This window comes from Falco cherrug, chromosome 3 (genome assembly GCF_023634085.1).
Source record: "Falco cherrug isolate bFalChe1 chromosome 3, bFalChe1.pri, whole genome shotgun sequence".
NCBI classification, from domain to species: domain Eukaryota; kingdom Metazoa; phylum Chordata; class Aves; order Falconiformes; family Falconidae; genus Falco; species Falco cherrug.
The window spans coordinates 116,558,190-116,581,714 of NC_073699.1; the positions used below are offsets into that span (position 1 = coordinate 116,558,190).

General features: G+C 50.7%; 1 long non-coding RNA gene across 1 annotated transcript; it reads right to left on the bottom strand.

Moving 5' to 3' along the window:
- Window positions 1–514: 514 nt before the first annotated feature.
- LOC106631536 (uncharacterized) lies at window positions 515–17,770 on the bottom strand. Its single transcript, XR_008731326.1, has 6 exons — window positions 14,768–17,770; window positions 13,147–13,308; window positions 11,160–11,324; window positions 3,995–4,868; window positions 2,508–2,668; window positions 515–2,404 (listed from the first exon to the last, which is right to left on the bottom strand). It is a non-coding gene; the product is annotated as an uncharacterized LOC106631536 (long non-coding RNA).
- Between the last annotated feature and the right edge of the window lie 5,755 nt (window positions 17,771–23,525).

Below are 23,525 nucleotides of genomic sequence, written 5' to 3' on the forward strand. Positions count from 1 at the left end.
GCGCATCCCAGCTTTGGGGGCACATCCCAGCTTTGTGGGTGCATCCCAGATCCAGGGGCGCACCCCAGCTTTGGGGGTGCATCCCAGCTTTGGGGGCACATCCCAGCTTTGGGGGCACATCCCAGCTCCAGGGGCGCATCCCAGCTTTGGGGGCACATCCCAGCTTTGTGGGTGCATCCCAGATCCAGGGGCGCACCCCAGCTTTGGGGGTGCATCCCAGCTTTGGGGGTGCATCCCAGCTCCAGGGGTGCATCCCAGCTTTGGGGGCACATCCCAGCTTTGTGGGTGCATCCCAGATCCAGGGGCACACCCCAGCTTTGGGGGTGCATCCCAGCTTTGGGGGTGCATCCCAGCTCCAGGGGTGCATCCCAGCTCCGGAGGCACAGCTTGGAACTCCCCCCCCCCCCCCCGCCTTCTCACATGCTTTCTGTTCTTGGCGATTTGTTTGGCCAAAGCCATTTGCCAAATGAGCATCTAATTCACAAATAGTTTAGTTCCCCGGGAAATGGCTTCTTTCATGCTGCATTTATTCTTCACCAAAATACATTTATCCTTCACAAAGATTGCTCGGCTCTAACACGGGTGGAGAGGAAGAGTTATTCCTCGTGCAACTTCTCCAGCTTCAAAGCTTTTAGGAGGCAAACGGCAGGGTCCAAATTCCCCTGGCATATGCCGAGGATGTAGCTGAGAGTGAAAGTTAGCTCGTGTTGATTCTCATTAATTTTCCCAATGTAAGGACAGCGGGACCAGGCGCTCTTTGAGGAGTTTACTCACTCATTTGGGTTAATTCTGCTTTTTCTCACAAGGAATTCAGTCCTCCTCTTAGGCTTGTGTTAAACTGGATTAGTTTTACTGACAGCGCTGGAGCTTTCAGATTGACACCAACACAACTTAGTTATATAATACAGCGAAGATAAAAATACATCAGGGTAAAATATCAACCGTTAGAGGAAATAACCAGAGTGCCCACACATTTAATGCGTTCTGAAGAAACAAGGAGAGAAATCATGGTACTGTAATACACAGTGTTCTGGGGCATCTTTTATCAGAGGATATCAAAGCACTTTACAAATCATTACTTATTTAAGCCTTGTCACAGGCTGGTCGCAGAAGAGAACAAAGCTGGAAGCAGGGCATGAACCCAGGAAGCATCGGCAGCGACAAGGAAATATTTAAACTAAAGAGGTTTCCAGTGGGAAATGCTGTTTCACCGAGATTGAAACGTTTTGCGGGAGCATATTGATGTCAAGGAAGTTTTTGACAGAGCAATTTCAAAGCAATTCAGCATCAAAATGGGATCTTGCGCAGTCAATATGTGGGAAAGGGGCTGGAGACTTTATTTCAGGGTTTACTATGTCATGTGTACATCCCGTGTAATTAGTTGTGGCCGACCTTAGCTAAATATTTCTTTTTGCTCTGGCTAGTTGCGTGTTTCTGAGTGTAACTGCTCCGAGTATTTACTTCCATAACTTGGGGGAAGTTGCTGTGAATTTTCAATTTGATTTGAGAAAATAAACAGACTTTGCAATATCAGGATGCCTCCTCCTAACAGATGCTCCTTCCTAAACCCTCCTCAAAGCCCCCTGGTAGCTCCCTGCACCGCTCCGCGCCCCGCGGGGGGAAGCTGGCTTGCTCCTGCCAAGGCTCCAGAGTTCAGTTCACACGGAGACCCTTTTTCCAGGATCTTGCATCCACGTGCTGACAACCTGAGCCCCTGGAACTGCTGGTTTTGAGCCCCCCATCCAATACCCTGACCTCTTCCACAAGTGGATCGGGGCTTTGCAGAGGAACAGGGAGAAGGGATGGTGCCGGGCTTTCCTGGGCAACAAACCCCATCAGCCACCGCTCATCTGAGCCCACTATCATGCTGCCTGTTTCTTATCCTGGGAGGATGTTTACTCCTCATTCCCCGATAGACTTTCTGCCCGCTGGGATCACAGTTCAGCTCTGCCTGTTCCTCTGCTAAAGACACTCGCACCGAGTGCACCAGGGAGAGGACCCCAGGGCAGCGTCCCAGCCCCAGGCAATTGCTCCCCATCCCACCGGAGCTTTGCGACATTAAAGGCTGCACAACATCGCTTGGCTTCTCACCGGCACCTGGTGGCAGGTTAAAATTGGGCCCCTGGAGCTGCCACCACCCCCAGCCCTGCCCCTCTGCCAGGCACCGCAAACCCGCTGCCTCCCCTTGGGACATCCATCAGCGGGACGGGGACACCGACCGCCCGACTGTGACCCCCCGGCACGTGCCTGCCAGGGACCTCAGTGAGGCCAAGGTAAATCAGCGTGGTTCTCTGGCACGGCAAGGGATGCTGTGCCGATTTACAGCAGCTGAAAGGATCTCTCCTCCCTGGTCCTGCTGGGTGGTGAAACCTCACTGCCATCAGCAGCGCGGCTGATGATCGCCCTGCCACAGAAACAGCTTTTCACTTGTTTGATTAAAGACAGAAAGCTCTTGGCAGAGAGGGGAGAGAGAAGACGGGAGATACGTTTCCAGCTCTGTCCCTTACCTGCAAGGTGATCTTTTCTGAGTCACTTGAACTGCTTGTTTCGCTTCTGCCTGTCAAGCCTGTGGTTACAAACGCGCCAGGAGCAGGTTTCCATGTCAGGCTGAGCCAAAACATCCAACCAGTTCCCAAATGCAACCCAGGTTCACTCGGGTTTTCGGTGACTTTCAGGAGAAAGAAAAAGACAACGGTCATTTCAGAATCATCTTTTCTTAGGGCTATTTAAGCTCCTTAAACCTTTCCAATTATTCACCAGGAACAAAACAAAGCAAAAAATTTCTATTTTGACCCAACACTTTGAACTACCCTGCTTAAAACCACAAAAGCATCCAAAAAACCCATCCAGGCACTGAAAGTCCCCCATCCTTTCCAGCAGAAACCTTTCCCCCTCTTCAGCCCCAGGGATGAAGGATGCTTGCAGGTACCTCCCGGACTGGATGGGATTTTGGGCTGCCCACGCTCTGCTCCCCAAAGGCCAGCTGTCACCGTTGGTGTTGTGCCCCATGGCATTAATTGTTAGGGCCTGGCACCCTGATGAAGCAGCCACGTGCCCCAGGGAGGCGAACGCACCCAGCGTCCACGTGGATGTGTTTACGCGTTTTGAAAGAGTGGAGTATCACGAGCTGAAGAACAGTGATGAATTCATGTCTCAGGAATGGTTTAGACACGCACCCCTCTGCACAGCTCCACACATACAACCCTTCAAAACTGCTCTGGGTTCAGCATCCTTCCCTCTCAGAGGCAAATCTGCACCTAGGAAATAGCCCCAGTGTTGAGATGAGGAGTTCTTGGGAAAGAGCCTGCAAAATCCATCCCTTGATTTTTATGTATTTCCTTTGAAAAAGGTTTCATCTGCTTCCCATCCCCTAAAGCAAGCTCCTGGCAGGTTCTCCATCCCCCTCATCTCATGTCCTTTGCTGGTGTGGCAGCCCTGAGCAACATTTCTCTGTCAGGTTAGAGCAAACGTGGATAAGGGAATTTATAACAGTGATGCCAAGGGAGTTAATTTGAACTGTGTGAAAAGCCATGGCCGCCTCATGTAATATTACCACTCAGCTCAATTTAATGTGTTCTTAATTATAACCGTTTCTCAGCGTTTCCTTAAGAAAACTCTCTGTGTTGCCTTTTGTCTCTGCCCGGCAGTGTCTCTGTCCTCTCTCCTGCTACACTGCAGCGGTTAAGATGCTATTTCTCTCTCTCCAAGCGGTTTTTGCAGGGCCTTTCTTCCCCAGCTGCCTCCCCGCAGCCAGCTTCAATACCTCCAGCCCTGCACCACCGCTGTCCCATTTGGCCGTTGCTGGCATTGCTTTACGTTCAGGTTGTACCAGAATATCAAACTGAAGGTGCAGACAGGAATAAACCCATCGAGGTCTTGTCGACGTCAAACAACAGATGGGCAGTGCCTTGCCGCTCTGGTTGGGCAGATTTTGAAGCTAATAATAATCGTAAACATCCCTCTCCGTCTTGTTTAATCCTTATAATCTCCTTACCCTCCGATCCAGACTGTTGTTTTCTTTGTGTGCCGAGACTGTTCCTTGCAGCCAGGACGTCTCTGCCAGGCTGGCATGCGCTGCCCATCGCCTCCGGTGAGGTGCACCCAGCATCCAGACCCAGGCTTCATCAGGAATTTCTTTCCCAACAAAATATCCTTCAAGACTTCCCACGAAGAAGGGGCAGGCAGGGCTGTAGCAGTTTGGAAAATGCCAGCCAGTTCAAAAAAAGAAATAAACATTTTACAATGAGTACATCCAGAGAACAGGGGTCACATTTTATTCCTGGTTTTGCTCTGGATGTGCTTTGTAGCTTTTGGAGCGGCCAGTTCTTACAAGCCCTGTTTTACATGCAGCCCCTGGGGTTATGTTATCAGATTACAAGTCTTCCCTTCCATTAAAACGTGAGGTTTCTAGATTTTTGTGGTTGAAAATAGGAAGAAATTCAAAAATCCAGACAGCAAGCAGAGAAATCTGGCTTTTTTTTTTTTTTTTTTTTTAATACATATACATATCTTTGGACCCAGGAGAGAAGCTGACTCTGGGGTTTTGAGCTTTTAATAGTAATACTGGAATCTGGCCACGTGGCTGATGAGCTTGGCCCTCCCAAGGCTGGCTGCTCGGGTCTCAGCTGACCGCAAAGGGAAGGGCAGGCACTGGCTGCTCTAAAAAGTCACCAAATCCTTTTCTGAGAAACAGTCTTGGCCTTTACTGGCCTCTTTTTTTTATGGCAAAGCAAAATAATTTTCCCAATTCTCCCTTCTCGCACCTTCAAGCACAGCCTGTGGACGCAGCTGGCGATAAATCCACCCACCCTGGACCTGCAGCACAGCGCTACAGGGAGCAGCAGCATGACCAAAAGATGCTCTTCAACCTGGGAGACAAAGATCATATCCAGTTACTGAAGGATGAAGCTGGATAAATTTGACCCAGAATAGATTGTGGGGTTTTTTTTGTTGTTCTGGTCTTTTTTTTGGTTTTGTTTTTGAAGAACGCGGATTATTGGCCCTTAGAGCAATTTATCAAGAATTGGGTTGGATCCTGTAGCAGTGGAAAAACTGAAGCTAAGCCTGGATGCCGGGCTGAAAAGGAGAATTAAGTCCTGTGGCTTCTACTGTTCAGGAATTCAGAGCGGCAATGCCAGCCCTCCCCTCTGACCTTTAATTCGCTAAACTGGCTGCACACTGGGTTTCGGGTTGTTTCATGCTGGGTGCATCTGCAAAACCAGTTTGTGGTGAATCCAGCCTCCTTTTCCCGCGGCTGCTGCTCTCCTGGCCGTACCGCAGGAGCACACGTCCACCCGTCCCCTGAGCTGCTCCTGACGGTACCTGCATCACCTTCCCCTCCTGCGCCTCAGAGAGCATCGATTCATGCCCTGAAGCGCTGCTGAATGTTGCTCTGCTCTCGTCGGTACCGAATCAATTCTGTTTCTTCGGAAATCTATCTGCTTTCAACCCTGCTAGGAGGTATAACAAACCAGAATATGGGTATCGATAATTTTGTGTTAATAACTTAAAAAATGAAAGATAACTCCCCTTGAGCAAAGACAGACGATGTTATAGCAGCTATCTCCCTGGGGCAGGGATTACTGTGCTCCTCATGAGCATCTCTGGCACAGGGGAGCGGGTCCTGTTCTGCTTCTGCCCTGGCAAAGGCTACAGCTAGCCCCCGGGCCCGCCCCTCCAGCACGGAGACCAGCAAGAGCTTTACTAACGCCCAGGGGAGCCAGACTGGTCCCCCCTGCTGCTTTCAGCTCCGCCACCACGCTAAGGCAGCGGCCACCCTGCACGAGTCCCATCCCAGGGCTCACCCCAGCTCCCTGCAGCCCTGGGGGATGCGCTGCCCTGGGACAGGTCCTGCAGATCCCAGCTCCCCAGGGACAGGCTCTCCTCGGCGGGTCCCTTCCTACGCTCTCCTGCGGGGAAGGGAGGGTCTGCCCCGCCGTAAGCAGTTTGGGGCAGCGAACGCATGCCTTGAACCCTGCTGCTGCTGCTTCCAGGACAGTTCCTAACAACAGCGTGTGACAAGCGTGTGACCACCCCAACAGCAAACGTGGGGTTTGACGTGCAGCTTTAATCTGGGGCTGGCGGGTGCCAAATGCTGGCTCCCCGCATCGCTCAGGCCGCCTGCCTCGGCGGTTTGGGGATGCAGCGGAGCACAAGAGGGATGGGCTGGTGCACGCTCTGGGTCCCCCCAGTCCCATACCCACCTCCCAGCACATCAGGTCCCCTCTGCTGCCTCTCTTCTGGGAAGCCCCTCGGTTTCTGACCCACAGAAAGCAGGTTATTTCTGCTGAACCCTATGCAAAAGCTGCCTATGTATTTACAAAAGTCCATTCTTTCCTACTGCAAGCTCCAACTCCCCCTTCCCACCCCCCTCCTCCAGCACTAGTTTTTCCACTACATTTGAGCAGAAAATAAAAGAACAAAGAGCATTACCCGGAAAACAAACAAAAAACAACAAAAAAAGTGAAAGCAAAGGTGAGGCAGGGAGATGTCAGTCCCATAGCAACAAGAGGTTTCAATTAATCACATGTAAATGGGGATGCAGCGTAATGTGGGAAATACATTCGGCACGGTGCTGGTGGCAGGTCCTCAGCTGTGTGCTCAGAGGCTCCAGCTGGAGGGGAGAGGTGTGGGAGCTGTGCCCTGGCTCTCCTCTCCCTGGCCATCAGCCCTGGGCTGCAGGGGGTCACCGGCCAGCCGGCAGCTCCGGCGTAAGTGGCTACACCAGGGCCGGGACAGTCCCTGCAGCGAGAGGCACCCGAGCTCAGGACCACCACAAATGCCCGCACGGTGCATCCTCAGGGATGAGGGGGTTGTTCTGAGGAAGATGTGCAGAGCCGCTGCCTGTGCCGGCATGTCTGGATCCAGCAGCTGGTGCCACCCCTGCCCGGCAGAGCAGTGAGACCCCAAATCCCCTCGCCCCCCCGGCTCCCTGTGCTCACCAGCGCGGCTGAGCCCAGCTGGTCCAGAGCAGGACGTCGGCTCTGGCCCGGCACTAGCTGGAGCCAGCGGGGCACAAGCCCTGGGGAACCAGGGCACGAGCGGCAGCGGCACAAGCGCTGAGCCTGAGCCATGCCCTGGTGGCCCCAGCAGTGGGGACCCCCCGAGCCACGCCGGGACATTCCCCCAGCGACCCCGGGGAGGGAGCACGGGGCTGGCTGGCCGGGGCCTGGTGGGTTTTGTATCCAGGAGGAGGGAGCTCCTTTTACCGGTGCTGGATGGAAATCCAAGCAGCTCCCCGCTATCTCGGAGAAAAACGTCTCTCCCGTTCAGTCCACGCTCTCGGAGACAGCTGGGGGTGACGGGGGCGCTTGGCTCCCTTCTGCCTACGTCACGCAGCGCTCTGTTGTTTCCGAATGCGGCAGCTCCGCTTGCTGAGGGTCACAGCATCTCCCCAGGGAGCCGAGGGGCAGGCAGCGTGTCTCCCTCCAGGCTGTGACCACCCGCCAGCTGGGAAGGCTTCATAAAATATTGATTCTTCTTCGCACACTCCTGTCCTCCAGAGAGTTAGAGCTCACCCCTCCGGCAGGCGGCAGCCAAGGGGAGGCCCTTGCTCCCGAGCAAATCCTTGCTGGGTGGACGGGAGCGCGGGGACAGGCAGCTCCGTGAACATGGGAACAGGAATGGCTTTGAAGCACATCCAGCTGGGAGGTTTAATTTTAACGGGGAAAGAAATACAGCCACTGGGAAGCTTGCAGGGGCACCAGGTGATGGATGTGTGGGCAGGGGGAATGCACGATCGCCAGGGCGAAGTGCCTTGTCTGCTTGCGAGTGGGACCAGAAGAAATGCCACCACCTCTGCGCACCAACCCCTGCCCGCATGGCCTTTGGGGTGACGCTGCTGTCACTGACTGCCGAATTGCTGCTCCGTGCGCGAAGCGGGGGCTGTGCGGAGGGGGCCCATGGGTGCCACAGGCTCCCACAGCCCTGCGCCCATCCTAGCTCCAAGAGGACTTCTTCAAATTCTCAGCAACCAACGGCGAGGGAAGGGGCCGTGCAGACCTGCCCTGCCAGAGCCAGCCCCGGACTGAGCAGAGGGGTCCCCGCCGATGTGCGGTGCGTAGGCGGGTTCCTGGAGCTCTGCTTCTCCAGCCTCTCCTGCTGCGTTAGGAGTGACTGTGTCCCCCAGGGCACTCAGCACCCGCCTGTGCAGGCAGGAGAACTGAAGGGACTTGTCCTGGCCTGGCAGCCACCGGCCCAGGAAGCAGCTCCTGGATCCCAACTCTTGCTCTGGCCCTTGGGCATCTCAACCTCCCCAGCTGCTTTCCACAGATCCACCCTCAGTCAGCATGGATGAGGCTGGCTTCCTGGTCCATTTACTTCTGGAAGAGCCTTGCTTTGTGGAAAACTTTGCTGGCCCACAAAGCAGCCGTGCCCAAGCCATCTTTGCAGCCAGATGCCCAAGTCTCCCTGCCTTACGGGTCCTGGTGCTCTTCTCCTCCACATCCTGCAATCCTGCTACTGGTGAACAGCAACAGTATCTCTCCGGGGAATTGCAGAGCATCCCCGAGTGGGGAGATGGAGAGGAGAATGGAAGCATTGCTGCAAAACAGGCTCAGGGAAAACAAAAAACACCACAGGTCAACGCACCTGCAAACGAGACAACACACGGCTTTTCCTCCTCTCTCAGCCCTGCAAACTGCTGTGTAAGAGCTGCCGCCTTTATTTGGAAATGCTACTGTAAAATGAGTCCTAATGGTGTTTTGAAAGCTCGTGGCTTGGCTATGAGCAGGAGCATCAACAGAGATTGCTGGGATTCCCAGATGAATGGAAAACATGTTTATTTCTGCCAAGGCGTTTTCTACGTGCTCTCTGCATTAATCCTGTAGGAAACAGCAGCAAGACAAGAGGCGAGCGTGTTCAGTAGGATCTGGTGATCTGCAGCGTGGCCTTTCCTCCTGCTCCAGCCCCACGCAGCTCTTCATCTGCAATTTCTCTAGTGAAGCTGCCAAAAGGGAAACCCAAAATTCACGGCCAAGAGGTTGAGTTGCAGTGGCAGAGAAGGTGGTTTGCATTTTCCTGCGCTGAGCAGCTGCGCCAGGCTCTGAGCATCCTCCTGCTGCACCAGAGGCTGGTACACGCTGCTGTCTGCCTGAAGGAGCGGCCGCGCTGTCCTGGCAGAGGTGCAGAGGTTCCTACCACCCAGCACCCTCCTGGCAGGTGCTGAGGGTCAGTGCTGAAAGCAGGACCGGGGCGCACAGCACAGCCCAGGACAAACGCGACTGGCGGAGGAGGACGGGGCAGCTCCGAGGGGCAGCAGCAGGGAGGAGCAAGAGCTTGTTCAAACCCCCTTTAGCACCGCTTCAGCTGCTTGCCACCACGTACCCGCTGTGGGTTTAGCGGCTGGTTCTTACCTGGCTGGGCTGGACAGCCCCCTCCACACGCACACACGTCTGCTGCCACTTGAAGCTCCTCTGGAAACATCCCCTGGGTCCCGCTGGAGATCCAGCGCACAGCCCGAAGGAGGAGAGAGGCTGCAAGCAGGGCTGGGGCAGCGATGCGAGCGGCAGCCCTCGGTACGGGTTTGTAGCTGCCCGCAGTGCTGCAGGAGCACGGAAATACAGTGCCTGCCGCAAAAGGCTCCCAAGCTAATCCTTACGTGCCATCATGACTAATAAATGATAAAGCGATGAAGAAAAGATGTTCAAAAGATGACGAAAGACCAAAGGAGACAGGAGGAATCCTGCTGACTCGCTCAGCTCTGACACAAGCTCCTTTTGACAATTCAGTTATAATGTGACGCTAATTACTGGCTTGGTGGTGTTGAGCTCCGAGGCAGGAGGGCACCACACGAAAGGGATATCGATAGGGGAAGGTGGCAGCGATAGCGCTCCTCGCCCAGAGAGATGCCAAACTGCATCAAGGGAGCACTGAAAAGCAACCAAGGTCTGGGGTGAGTGCGGTGGGGAACAGTAACGCTGGATGACAGCTCGGAAAGGGAACGATAACGAATGTGATAGCTGTCTGCAACAGAGGCTGATCTTGCACCGGCAGAAGGCAATTAACCAGGAGAGGGTTTCAGATGAGGCTGGCGTAGATGCCTCTCCACTGCCAGCCCTTGCAAAGCCCGTGGCTGGACGTTGGTACTTCTCCTCTCAAATCTGGTGCTCCCGACCGAGCGCAGTCACCACACAGCGGTCAGGGAGCGAACGCAGACCTCTGACGTGCCAGGAAAGGGCAGAGGGGCTTGTACTTAATTGGATGAAGCCACTGAAGGGTTAACATCACTCCACTGTGCCTCAAGTCCTATTGCTCACTGCAACACGCGTAACAGTGCCTTCCCTGAAAACAGGGTCACCAACACGCTCACTATCACTAATTCCATATTTAAAACACGGCTTCTCAATCAAAGAGATGCTATTACCCACAAAGCAGCTTAAATTGTCCCTTAGATTTAAATACAGCCTGTTGCATAAAACATCTTTTTATCAATTTCACTTAGGGCTGACAAGCGCTCCCCCGCGCACATCCTTTTAATAACATCAGTGTGCTTCACAGAGCCCTTAAGTGCATTCCACTGGGAAGCAAATACCCTTAAGGGCACCTTTTGTCATTGTTCATTTTCTCCAGTTGCTGAAGAGGGATTGTGCGGAGAAGCCTGGTCTCCTTCTGCATCACGGCGCGTTTCAGGAACAGCGCTCTGTACGCAGTTTCCAGGAGGCGGGTGAAGGGTGCCAGGCTAGAAGAAACACCCTCAGCTGCTGTGCAGGGCACAAGAAGGGATATTTTGCTTCTCCTCAAGCCCACCGTCAGCCCAGTGAGAAATCCATGTTTGGTCCCTGTCTGGTATGAGCAAGCAGAAATTTAGAGCGTTGCTGTGGCCAGAACAGCCCTTCCTCCACAAGGATGCTCTCAGCACCAGTTAGCCTGACACAGGGATCCACCAGTACGGCCCCAGCTGCCCATTCTTGGTGGAGGAGCGTCAAATCCCCCACCCCACTCTCCAGGTAGGCTCGCTGGAGCTCTGCCAGCGTCACATTACTGCGTGGACATCAGATGTTTTGCTCTGCCACAGAGCAAGAGGCACAGAGTTTTGAGGTGGGTTGGGGAATCATTTAGGAATCAGTTGAGTGGAGCACTCCAGCACTTCAAGAGGAATCAAAGGGAGAAATTTGATTTAATCAAACTTTATCGGGAGAACAGTATGGAAGCAGCGTTACCTCATGGTCAGCGCGCTGGTCCAGCGCTTGGGGAACTTTGGTTTGTTTTGGCTTCTACAGATGGACTCGATGGATGACAATTGGCCAGAACGTTGGTCCTCCGCGCTTCAGCTTCTCCATCTGCCAAATGAGGAGCAAGACAAACGAACCGACGAAGAGGGCTGCCTAAGAGAGAGGTTACACGGTTAATTAACAACGGCAAGAGTTCAGGGTACAGACTTCCAGGCCGTTTTCCCTCAGCCCACAGCACCCCCCTGGCTGGGGTGAGCCCAAAGCCTCTCCCTGCCGGCAGCTCGGTGCTGAGCTGGCTTCCCACACGGATCCCACACGGATCATTGCTCCGCGTCCAGCTTGGCGTGGGCAGCAGGCAGGATTACAGCATCACGGGCACTGCCAGCGACCGAGGACCAGACAGAAAAGGCACTGACTGCTCAGGCTGGTAGGAACAGCTCGCTGCTGGTGCTGCAAACGTGTACGGCATCGTTGAGCTGGACTTCTCAGCAGCTGCCGGACAGCAAGATTGGAATGGAAGGGACAGGAAACACAGGGACTTTTCATCAACTCACATGAAAGGAGGCTTTTTTAAAAAGACAAAAATAAAAAAAAAAAACCCAAACACACACAAAACCCACAAACCTCATTATTAAAAAAAAAAAAAATCCATCAAAAATATAGTGGCAAATCTGTATTGCCTGTTGTTTTGTTAAATGGCTCCTGTCTTGTCATTAGCTGCTAGAGCTTGGTTCATCAGAAGAACTGTGCATCTGTGGAACAATTGCTTTCATATTAATGCCCACAGGCGCACTGCCAGCGAGTTGTGCTCTCCATCAATTTTTGACCATCTGTGTCCCCTTTGATGCATCGGGGGGTGGTTTTCTCCCTTTCCTGAGCTTCAGGCTGACATTTGCTCTCTAGGAGGTTGCCATCTTCATCACTCTGGGAGGAGGGATTTCACCCCAAAACCTCCAAGCCCAGCTGCCAAAGCATCAAAATTGCTTGCGAAGGGATGCTGGGAGCTTTTAGGTCTCACTGCAGCTGGTGAGATGTGAGGATGCTCTACACCTCTACTGGAGGAGGCCACATGAAACCATTGCTGGCTTCCTCCTGCTCTGCTGTTCCCTGCAAGGAGCCTGGGGTGAAGCATCTCCCACCTCAGGAATGGGACCAGTGCTAAACTGGGTATTGGATTTGGGAGTGAAGCAGAAATGCAGCTTCCCTGGGGAGGGAAGCTGAGTGGATGGGAGAGGAAGGCCCGAGGGAAGGGTGATGGTCAAGGGCTGGGTCTGTGGAGCTGGAGCCAAGCAGGTTTCAGGTGATTTCTCCAGAGTCCCATGGCTGGTTTAGGTATCAGACATCTGGCCATCATCTTTTGAAGCAGATTCCTACGAGCACAGCTGCGGCAATATTCCCTCACTCGTGTACAATCTGCTGTGGTCCCACTGCCTCATGTTTGCCAGGCAGAGACCAGGCAACCAAAACCTCAGCTGTGAAGCCCACTTCCCACATACGCCAGCCCACGGGCCAGGGACTCCTCGAAACCACCCTGCAAACAGGCCAGCCGCCGATGCGAATGCAACGCGCTTGCAGCTGAAGTCCAGCCAGCAGCATCACAGCTCGCTTTTGGATGAGGGCAGAGGCCTGGCAGGGCTAAACGTTTGAGAAATCCATTTTCTATTCTTTTTTTTTTTTTTTTTTCCTTTACAAAGAGGATTTCTAAGTCTCTGCGCATCTTCCGCTGCTTTCTGGCACAGCCGCTGCTGCCTTCCATCCTCCCCTTTAAATCAGCCATCCCTGTTATCATCGCAGAGGTGCAGAGTCAACACAGCAGGAGCATAAAACAGACAGATTGGGGTTAGTACCAGCTACAGTGGCTAAGTGGACTGACGGATGCTTTTAATAACCACAAATGCTATTCTTGATGCTGATGATTTAGCAGTTATCATAAGATAACAGGGGGAATTAAAATGAATCTAAGGAGAGTACTTACTTTTCATCTGTGCCCGCCTGCTGCCCGCTGGCTTGGCTCTGGCTCACGCTATTACTGCAGGGAAATATCACTGCCTTTCCACAAAGAATCAAAATCCACAATCACTTGATTTAACAGCTGGAATATTGCAGTCTTCCTTCTGCAAGTAGTCATCCGAGGTCGCTGAAAAACATTACGAGGTTACTTGGTTAAAATGCATTTTTTTGTAACTCTATTTGAGTATATGTGAGTTTTCCAAACACACGGTGAGTTGCAGCATTCCTTTTTAATCCAAGAAAGATTTTAAGGCCAAGCATGAATGGTGGCGTAGCCCCTCTCCAGGTCCGGGTGAAAAATGCAGGGACACAACCCCATTTGTGTGAGCACGAGGTGGCTGAGAGCCAGACCCCAGCTCCCCAGCCATGATTCCACCCCTCCTGAATGTACCTTGCTGCCCTCAGCATCAACAATCGGGATCTCTGTAGAGATCCTCTAAGGCAGCAGATATCCACGCACTGAAAGGTTTCACAGAGCAGGGATATCGGGTATTAGGAATCTATGAAATTTTAATGTGTGTTTGGTTTTTTTTCTCCACCAGTTTTGAACAGCACGTGTCCGGTAAATCTGTTTCTACTTATGCCCTGAGCACTGCAGAAATATCCACAAGGCTCTTGCCTTGCCTGGGTGGCTAACAGCGCAGGTTTTTAAGCATGCACGGTACTTCAGCAAAGACAACCCCAAAAACCCAGGCAGGGGAGACGGAATTAAGAAATGGGTAATTGCAAGAGAACAAACGTGAAGCGAGAGACTAACCAAAGGCAGACGCTGTCACAGAAGAAGCGCAGCCAGAACAGGACAAACGTGGCATCTCTGCTACCAACACCCCCAAGGGCGCAGGACACCGGTGCGTAGGTCACCCCATTTCAGGGCTCAGTACATCCACCAGCTGGTGCCCAGCAGCGGTGCCACGGCAGCTGCCTGAGCTCGCTGGGACCCCTCTGCGAGGTGACACGCTCAGGCGGGGGGGACAAGGGGGCAGAGCCCACCTGCCGTCGCTCGGGGGGCACCACAGCACAGTGAAACGCTGCTGCCTTCGAGTGCCCGCGCGGAGCCCGCAGGTGGGCCTAGCCGAGGGCAGGGCTTGGCCACGACTGATTATTCCTTTAGATTTGCTGGTGCTGGCTACATCCACTAAAACTACAAGCTCCTGGGGCAAGTCAGGAAACAAAAGGTTCGTTAAAATGATGGGGGTTAAAAGGTCACAGTTTTGCTTTGCATAGATGACTGAAAGGGGCAAGAAGAACCCAGCTTCCAGGCATTTACTATTGTATTTTTTTTCATTCCTCTCCAATGATTTGAATTTTCGCATTCATTAAATCAGCATTATCAATTCTTAACATTACCACTTGCCTCATTTCCTCTCTCATGCAAGGTTTCAATTTATTCCATCCAAATCCTCAGAGACAGATTCCTGTGTCCCTGTTGTAACCCTTGTGAATGTTTAACTTTTCCTGGCACATCCCAACCCTCCCAAGGAGCAGGAGACACCAGACCGGCTGCCCTGCGGACCCCCAGCCCCTACAGCCGGGGATGGGGAAGGAACAACCTACTCCCCCCATCTCCAGCCTGCGCTGTCCTTCACCTCCTGGGTCAGCATCTCCACCTCCTGCTCCCTTCCTTCCTCCCTTCCCTGGGGCTTCAGCACGAAGTTGATCCCTCGGCTGTAATAACGGGGAGTCAAGTTTTACAGAGCCGACGGCCGCAGCCTCATCTCCCCTCCACCAGGCTATTTTGTCATCGTCTGTTTGGAAAAAGAAGGGAAATTGTGTTTGGAACATTGAAAGCATCTTAAAAATGAGGTGACATTGTCGCTGCTGGTGCTTCCATGGCAACCTGCATTTGTTTCTCTGAGCTGTTTCATAATAATTAATACACCGCTTCCACGCACGTGGCCCACGTTCAGAGTGCACAGCACGGCCCCCGCTGGGACGTTCCTGGGTCGCATGAAATATTTATGCCAAAGAATCAGAAGGAAGAACTTTTCTGGTGCGTTCCGGCCATGGGGACAAAGCAGGGGCACACAGCCATGGGATGCCCCCTCTGCCAGCCCAGCTAGCGGGGGCACATTTGCTGACAGAGGTGGCAATGACACCCCCCCCACGCGACGGCAGGGCAGCCGGAGAAGCCCCAATCCTGTTGATCACCCCAGAAGCTAACAAGGCAGGGCTTGTTACACAGTCACAGCAATGAATCCAGGCCTTTCCTCTTCGTGCACTGCCAAACACAAGCTGTCCTCCCTCACCACGCCGTGCCGGCATGTCTAGATGTGGCCAAAACAGAGGGAATTTGCAGAACTGCACCAGCAAAATCCTTAGGCACGGGGTGACTTGCATGCCTCACGTTCCCTCCCCGCTGCAGGCTCCGAGGGGGTTCGGCTGGATGCGGGAACGTGCAGGGGAGAAGCGGATCAAGGATGCGGTCACCTGCCACAGCAGCGATAAGGACAAAGCGGCGAGCAGAGCCTGCAGACATGCTGCCTCTGGGCTGCGGTTCTGCCACATCCCACACGTGGAGGAGCAGGTTCTCAGCTGGCAAAACCTGGAGAGGGATTGCCAGAGAAAATTCAGGTGCTGCAAGCTGTGGCTAGGAAAGGTTCGGTGGATGCTACTACATGGTCTTAGCTCCAGGAAGAAGCCGGGGGGGGTGAGGTTCCTGCTCCAGCAACTCCATCTTTCAGGAGATACGTAAAACCAAGTGGTGGGACCCACCATAGTGATCAAATATCCAACGGCATTTTCGCTGGAGGAGGAGGGTGAGCCCCAGTGTCCTGGCTGAACTCCAGTTTAGGTAATTATGTTCTGCCAACCTTCGCGCCTTCAGCTTCAGTTAGCTATGAGATTCGGAGGCTTCTCTCTGCTCAGATGTATTTCTAGCCCTTTTTCCTGCTGACTAGACTCTTAAAACAAAAAACCCAGCGCAAACCCCCACCAACCTTTTGCGGGAAGCCTGGCCTGTACCCTGCCAGCATCAGTCTGGGAAGGAACTGGTGATATTCACAGGTGCTGAAAGGCACTCATATGTGAACTCTGGGTCCCTCTGTCACTTGCTGTTCCCATCCTCCCGTGAGCAAGAGGCTCTGCCACAGACAGCTTACCGACGCTGACCTGCTCCGCGGCTCAGACACCGACATCCTTCAGCAGACGTCGTAAAGACCCACAAGTACCGCACGCTCTGGAGAGCCCGGCGTCGCAGACGTGCGAGCCAAGAACTCTGCTCTTCCTCGTTGACCTTTCTTCTGCAGAGGGAAACGCTCGAATAGGGGATACTGAGTGATCAGCAGCAAGCGTAAATGAGGGTAGCGGAAGGCAGAGCCTGCTCGCTGGAGCTGTGCCTCAGTATCATTTAAACAGGCCTGAGAGGCTTAATTGTAGGCTCTGGCAGAGTGCAGACGGGCTGCTTCACCCCGTGCTGGTGTAGTCACAGCTATGAGCAGGAACTGCCCCAGCTCCCGGAGCCACACAGCCATGCACTGCCTGGCAGTGCTGCTGTAACCGAAACATTCCCATGTCCCTGTGAATTACGGTGAAAAGGGGGCTGATAACTTGCAGTTGGCTGAAGACACAAACCCCCTGAAAGCCCCAGACAGTGTGTGTTTGTTTTCTCGCTGCTGTGGCTCCTTGTTTTCTCGCTGCTCTGGCTCCTGTTGTCAGGATCTGTCAGGAGATTTCTCTCTGTATTTCACTACGATGGGAGCACGTGCAGCCTGGATACTGTTCAATCCCCTTTCATCAGCTAATTTGAAGCTGCAAAGCAAAGAGCCAAAATCCCAGGAGACAGAAGCTGTTCCTTTAGCCTGCTTGGACATCTGAGAGGTTAATGAAGAGATCCTCAAAGCTGCAACAATTGCATGGACAGTCCATGAAGGGCAAGAGCTTTCCTATACCAAAAGGTCAGAATTATTTCAGTTCTCTCCCACCTGATGATCTCTCACAATCCCTTATCAGACTGACAGGGCTTCTCCTGGTGCTACGTGTCACAGGACACATCTCGGAAATCCTCATTGTCTTTCTCCTGGGGAACAGTGCTTTCATAACAGACACTTCCAAAGCCCTTGTTAGTTCTGAAAGATAAAGCAGCAGCTCGTATTTCTTCATGTCAGCAACCACCCTTTCCGACTCTGCTTTTACATGCCGACTGCATTGTTTACTACAAAGAAAGTTCTTACGTTGCGTCTCTTGCTCACTTGAGGTGTAGCTGCACCAAAGAGCATCTGGCTGCTCCCTTCCTTTTTGTTTCTGACTGTTCACCTCTGGCAGAGGCTCACCTCTTGATACTCCCCCTCTTACTACTCTTCCTTTTGCAAAACACACCAGTTTCATCCCTCTGACAACGCAATGAACTAGGGAGTGTCTGCAAGGACTTGAAACATTATTAATGCCTAAACCCCAGCAGCTACATGCAATGCTTTATTCAAAGAGGGGTTTGTTTTGTTTGAAATTGTAAAGTTAAACATCCGTTCTCCTAACAACTACAGAACTTGGCAGCACTGTGACAACGCCCTTCCCTCAAGGCTCTCAAGGGTTTTTCTTAAGGTTGCACATTATCATCATTTTAAACAGGGGGAAAAAAAAAAAAAAAAAAGAAAAAAAAAAAAAAAGAGTTCAAAAAAAGAGTTCAAAGCACAGAGGGGTTAAACGCTTTGCCCAAAACCGCAAAGAAAGTGAGCGGCAGGGCTGGCAACAACTGAGGTCTCTCCCCACCCTTAGTAAGTACCCTTCATACCACCAACCATCGTTTCAGGAGAATCAGAATGTTAAGCCAGATTCTTGATGTCCTTTCCAATTAACTTCCCGTAGAGGAAAACAGTCGGAGTGCAGGATGCAGTGCCGAAGCGCCGTCACCGGCTCTGGCAAGCGGGCAGTTACCTTGCCCTGTGAGATCAGAGCAGAAAGGCTCAGCAGCATGCCTTAGACCCAGGATTAATTGAGAAGCTCGTTCTTCAGCTGGAGCAATGGGATGCCCATCTCTTTTGGGGAAGGTACCTGCTGGTGCCAGTCAGTTCCATTACACCTGAAGCTCGTATAGAGGCAACTGCACACAGAGGTTTCAGGATGACCCCCTCCACCCCAGCCACGCAGCAGGCTGAGTTTTTGGCGCACCGGTCATTGCTAGACACTTCTGATTGCGCATCATTTCAGCACAGAGCAGGGGTGCAAAACCACAGCATCCACTCGTTTCCTTTGCATATCTGCCACATGTTAATTGAGCTCTCAGGAAATGGTGCAGTGCAGCTATTTGGGCTGCAAAACACGAGCCACCACCCTCACTCAGCCTGAGGGTGGTTTTCAGGCAGGGATACAGAATGAGGTGCCCCTGCCTCCTTCTAGGAAGCACAGTAACAGATGTAATTGCTCCCACTTAATTAAAAAGTGTGACCTTTTGGGTTGCAGCTGTCCAATGGCAAAACAGTTCTTCCTCCAAGCTCATTGTTTAGGATGATCGGATGGAGTGTAGTACAGAGCACCAGTGCGTATCATGAAGGGAAGGTAATTGTGCTTTCCCCTGCTATTAAGAGAGGCAGGTTTTCTACTCAGGCTTGCAGATGACCTTCTCCAATCAAACATTAACTTTGCAGCAAACAATCATTAGGGACCGTTTGCAGGCTTTAATAATTAACGCTTTTATTAATCCACTGACTCCACTTCAAGCAACAGGTCTCTCCAAAATTAATTCTGTTGCCATTTAGAGGAGAAAGAAATTAATACCATTTCAAGGCAGAGAAGGAAGAAGGTATTTAGATTCCACTGCACTTTCTAAAGGTACTGGATCTGCTCCTAGAACTGTAATTATGCAACTTATTAACTGAACTGCCAAACATAAGGCTAAGTAATTTTCAAAGCCTGGGCTTTGAGAAATAGTATTACTGGCAGCCGTGCAATCCAAAATCCAATCAAGACTGACCACAAACTTTCAACGGGCTGAAACTCTGTCAAGTGCTTATTGGCTGCAAAAGGCAAAGGAGATGAAGAAAGAGGTCCAGCTAAGCAAATTAACTCCTTTAGAATGAGGCACCTGCTTCTCTAAAGAGCCAAGTAATGAACGAAGAGCTGTGCTGCACAGAAAGCCCAGCTGGAAGGGAATAACTTCTACCTGTCAGGCAAGATATCCCAGCTCCGCGGTTGCTTTGGCTCGTGGGACTTTGCAGTTGTGCCGAGAGGCCCAGGAATTTGAAAGATAAAAAAACCACCCAACACCCCCAAACAAATCAAGAGGAACCGCAAAGCATGCCATTGCTCAGTTGCTAGGGATGATTTTGAATCCCAACATCTCTTTTAGGTGATACAGAACAAATAAACATGCTGTTTCACATGCTCACTAGAGAGTCAACCAGATCACGTACACGAGCTGGGAAGAACTCACCAGGGTTTCTTACCCTTACTTTTTTGCTGCCTGGGATCACCATCTATTTAAGAGCAGGGCAGGCAGGCACACAGCCGGTGCAACTGAAATACGAAGAAATTGCAAAGCAAACCCAGCTAAGGGCAGAAGGGAATCGGTAAGTGTTAGTTAATGTAACTACTATTAAACACGCAATACTGAAAAAAATATGGAAGAAGTGCTGAGAAAATTCTCCTGTTTAATTCCTCTCCCTCTTACGTCTCCCCAGATCAGTTGCTATGAGCCAAGGAGCTGCCTTACCTATTTTCAGTTTAAAAACCCCTTTTTGCAGCAAGTCACAGCGACAGGGCTGAGAGCAGAATCTAGTCTTGCTCAGGGCTTTGCGAAGTTCTGCTTGAAACACCATAATGCACCATCATTTTGAGTGGTTTGATACACGTGGGATAATTGAACAGGCTCTCTCTGCAGTGAGTAACTCTTGCCTTTCTGTTTGAATACTTGAGGAGCGTTTTGACTTTCTAAGTATTGCTGCCATTTAGAAACACAGCGTGAGAATCAGACTGTTAAAGCATTACTTTGTGGCATAATATGTAGTAAAACTCACGGTTTCAGTTCCTCCAGCTTCTTCCCTGTCAATGCCTAAGTGGGGGTCCTGCTGTTCTCCATCGCGTTACTGCATTTCCCTCCTTTTTTCTTCAGCTATGGTAAATCAGAAACAAATTAAAAAGAGAGGGACCAGAAGATATCAAACTCTTTTGTTAAAAATATGCCTATATTTAAGTTTTCCTTTTCTTGTTACTGAAGTTTTGCTGCTACGGGCAAGGTAAGACATGGGAGGAAGCCAAATATTTTACAAAATATCTGCCAGAGCAATTCCTACCTGTAAAGTATTCCATGCACCCTCTGCATTCCTGTCTGTCTGAGCCCAGTGAAGTCCCCCTCAGAAATACTGAGGGTTTTAACAATGCTCTAAACTTTTAAAGAAGCAATAAACATGGAGCGAGCTTTAAAATATTTCCCTGAGAAGCCAAGAAACAAAACCCCATTTTACAGATGGGTAAGCAAGTAGAGAAGAAGTTAAACGATTTCCTCCAGGATACATACTCATCATGAGGGAGATGGTACTAAAGTTAAAATGATCCTAATTCCTCGACATCCTTCAAAATTGGCCGTGACCCTCCACAGCCCAATATAAAGTTTTTGCAGCAAATCAGAGCAAATTAGATGCTTGAAAAGCAAACCAGGAATGGCAAGGCTACTGCCCGAGAAGGAATAACCTTCCTTTGCTGTCAGCCAAGCCTTTTTGTTTTAACAAGTACAACTGGGTTTGTTTTAAATAGGCTTCACCACGAAGCAGTTGGACAAACACACTAACTCGTAGGACCTGCAGTCCTGTGGATACGGGTCTCCTGACTAACTGTAAAGGTGGAGAAGACTCAAGCTCTACACAGAGCTCTTCCTGCAGCAGCTGATGGTCTCCCCCTCCTCTACTCAACCGCCTGTTTTCTCAAAGATTGTAGGAGCTTGTATATCGTTAGCATTACTGATTTGCTGCCAATTCAATTCAAATTTGCAGAGTGATTTAAAAATGAAGCCGCAGCAGACAGACACCCAGCCATTCACTTTTATTGCCATATGAAGACCAAGTAAAAGAAAGTAGGAAATACCCTTTAAAATGTCACTATTAGAGCCACGAAATCAAGAGTATCAAGCTGCATCAACCTGCACCCATAAGGCACAGTTACTGGCACTCAGAAATACATGTTAAAAAAGTGACCTGCACTGTACAGGTTTTTTTTTAGTGCAGTGACAAAAAAAAAAAAAAAAAAAGGTGAATGATACTCAACCAAATCCAGCAAATTCAAACAGGCATCTGGAAAAGACGTGTCTTTGCGAAACATTAAAGGGATCATTTATACCTGGTAAGCCAGCTGTCCACTGATGGAAAGAGCCTTAAGGTCTCGCTTTGCTGCAAGTGGGTTTTGGAAAGTTGTGCTAATGATATGTAAAAATGCCATTACGAAAGGGCAGGTCCATTTTTATACTCTGCACTCACATTGATACACTGACTCCTCGGAGCGGCGGACATGAATCTTTGGATGCAGCAGCAGTTTAAGGCTGCATTGCTGGGTCTTAGTCAAGTTTCCAACTGTTGCCAAGGGCTCGGACCTGCCGAAATTCACATGGTGAGTTTTGCAAAGAGCTCAGCATCCATCTGGGCACCAGCGTGTGCACTGAGCTCCTCTGCAAACCTGGCCCCGGCAGAGGGGCTGTGATGTAGTGGAGGAGGGGGAGCAAACCCCGCTTACTTGCATTTTGCTGGCCAAGTTGTAAAACAGGAATGCTGCTGTGCGTCTTGTTTGATTGATTTCTCCCTCTTCTTTTGCAAGTCCAGTCAAGCTCTGAGCACTTCAGGGCAAAAAGCCCCCTCGTTGTCTGTGTGCATAGAACACAAGGCACAACCGCTTCAAGCTTAGTCCAGGCTTGTAAGCGCTACTTATAGACTACTAACGTAAGTAATACAAAACCTAAAAATAACGAAACGGAAGGGGGAGGTGGGAAAGAGGGAAGCAAATTCATTCCGTAAGCCTCCTCCTCATCTGAAAAGAATAACCTCCCACCCATGGGCTCGCTCAGCCCTGCTGCACAGCTGCGTGGCAATTGCTGCACACATCGGGCAACGAGGCAGCACAGAGTTCGAAGGAACCGGTGCAGAGAATTGCGTTTGAATTAGGAAGCCAAAGGAATGAGCGAACGAAGGTCAGGGTTCAACAGGGTGTTAACAGGACATCTTACAGCACCGGCGTGGTTTCTCCCTGCCCCATGTTAAAATTTGGTATGAAGTGTTAATTTGTCTAAGATTTTTTTTACAAAAAAAGTATTTGTAAACAGAGAGTATTTTTAGTGTAGTGACTTTTGACGCTGGGCATCTTTTGCTAGAAATTGAACTTTAAAAAGAATAATTATTCTCAACAGAAATCTAAAGCACCTCCGCCACCTGAGTCAGGATACATGCCGTACCCATTTGCAAATTGGGAATTTCAGCAACTTGTTCTTAGCCCTAAGAAATCACCTACTGGGTCACAAAGCAGACTTTGGTCCAGGACGTAAATGTTTTTCACCTGCATTTCTAAATACTACCTTTCTTTTATGGGAGGTCACAATCCCACACGTTGGGATAGCAAACACATCATGGCTTGCAGGGTATCACGAATAGCCACCAGCCTTTGAAAAACATTTAAGCTGTAATATTAGTGATCCCGAGGGAAAAGAGTTACCGGGAAGCTGCAGCTGAAGCAGGCAGACACCCGGCCAAGGCAGCTCAGAACTGTCCCCATGGCCAGAACATGGATGAAATGCTATAGGTGTGGAAAGTCTTCGCATCAAACTTCAGCCAAGGTTCTATATTGCTTCGGTTTCTGCAACAGAAAGGCTTCTGGATATGGAGAATTAAAGCAAAGCCTTCTTTCTTCCCTTTCTTTGAATCTACGTAGTCCTACACGGAAAGAATGTTTGCATATTAATTATATTTTTATTATCACACAAATCCATCTATTTCTGAGCTCTCCGGGCTTCCCAAGATGAATTTCCTATTCTTTCACATAGCAAAGAATATGAAATAACATCTTGATGTCTGTTTAAAAAGAAACGGCATTTTTTTTTCAGTATGTTGGTGACTAATGGTCACGATTTGCTCCCTTAGCTCACGCCAGGCGTCCTGAGCATCCCGAGCATCTTGAGCCCTCTCGTGGTTGTTTGGGAAAGGACACGAAGTACTTTCCCTTTCGTTAAGTTCTCACCTTCAGAAAACTCCAAGATGTGTTTGTTCTCTTCGGGCTCTTCAGATCTCAAGTATTTTCATGGAAAACTGCTCCGAACCACAACATTTAGTTTCAGAACCAAATTTACTTGGGACTTAGGGGTAGTTTGATACTTTTTTTCCTTTAAGCTAATCACCAAAGAAAAAAGAAAAGGAAAAAAGGAAAAAGACTTCTAATCTT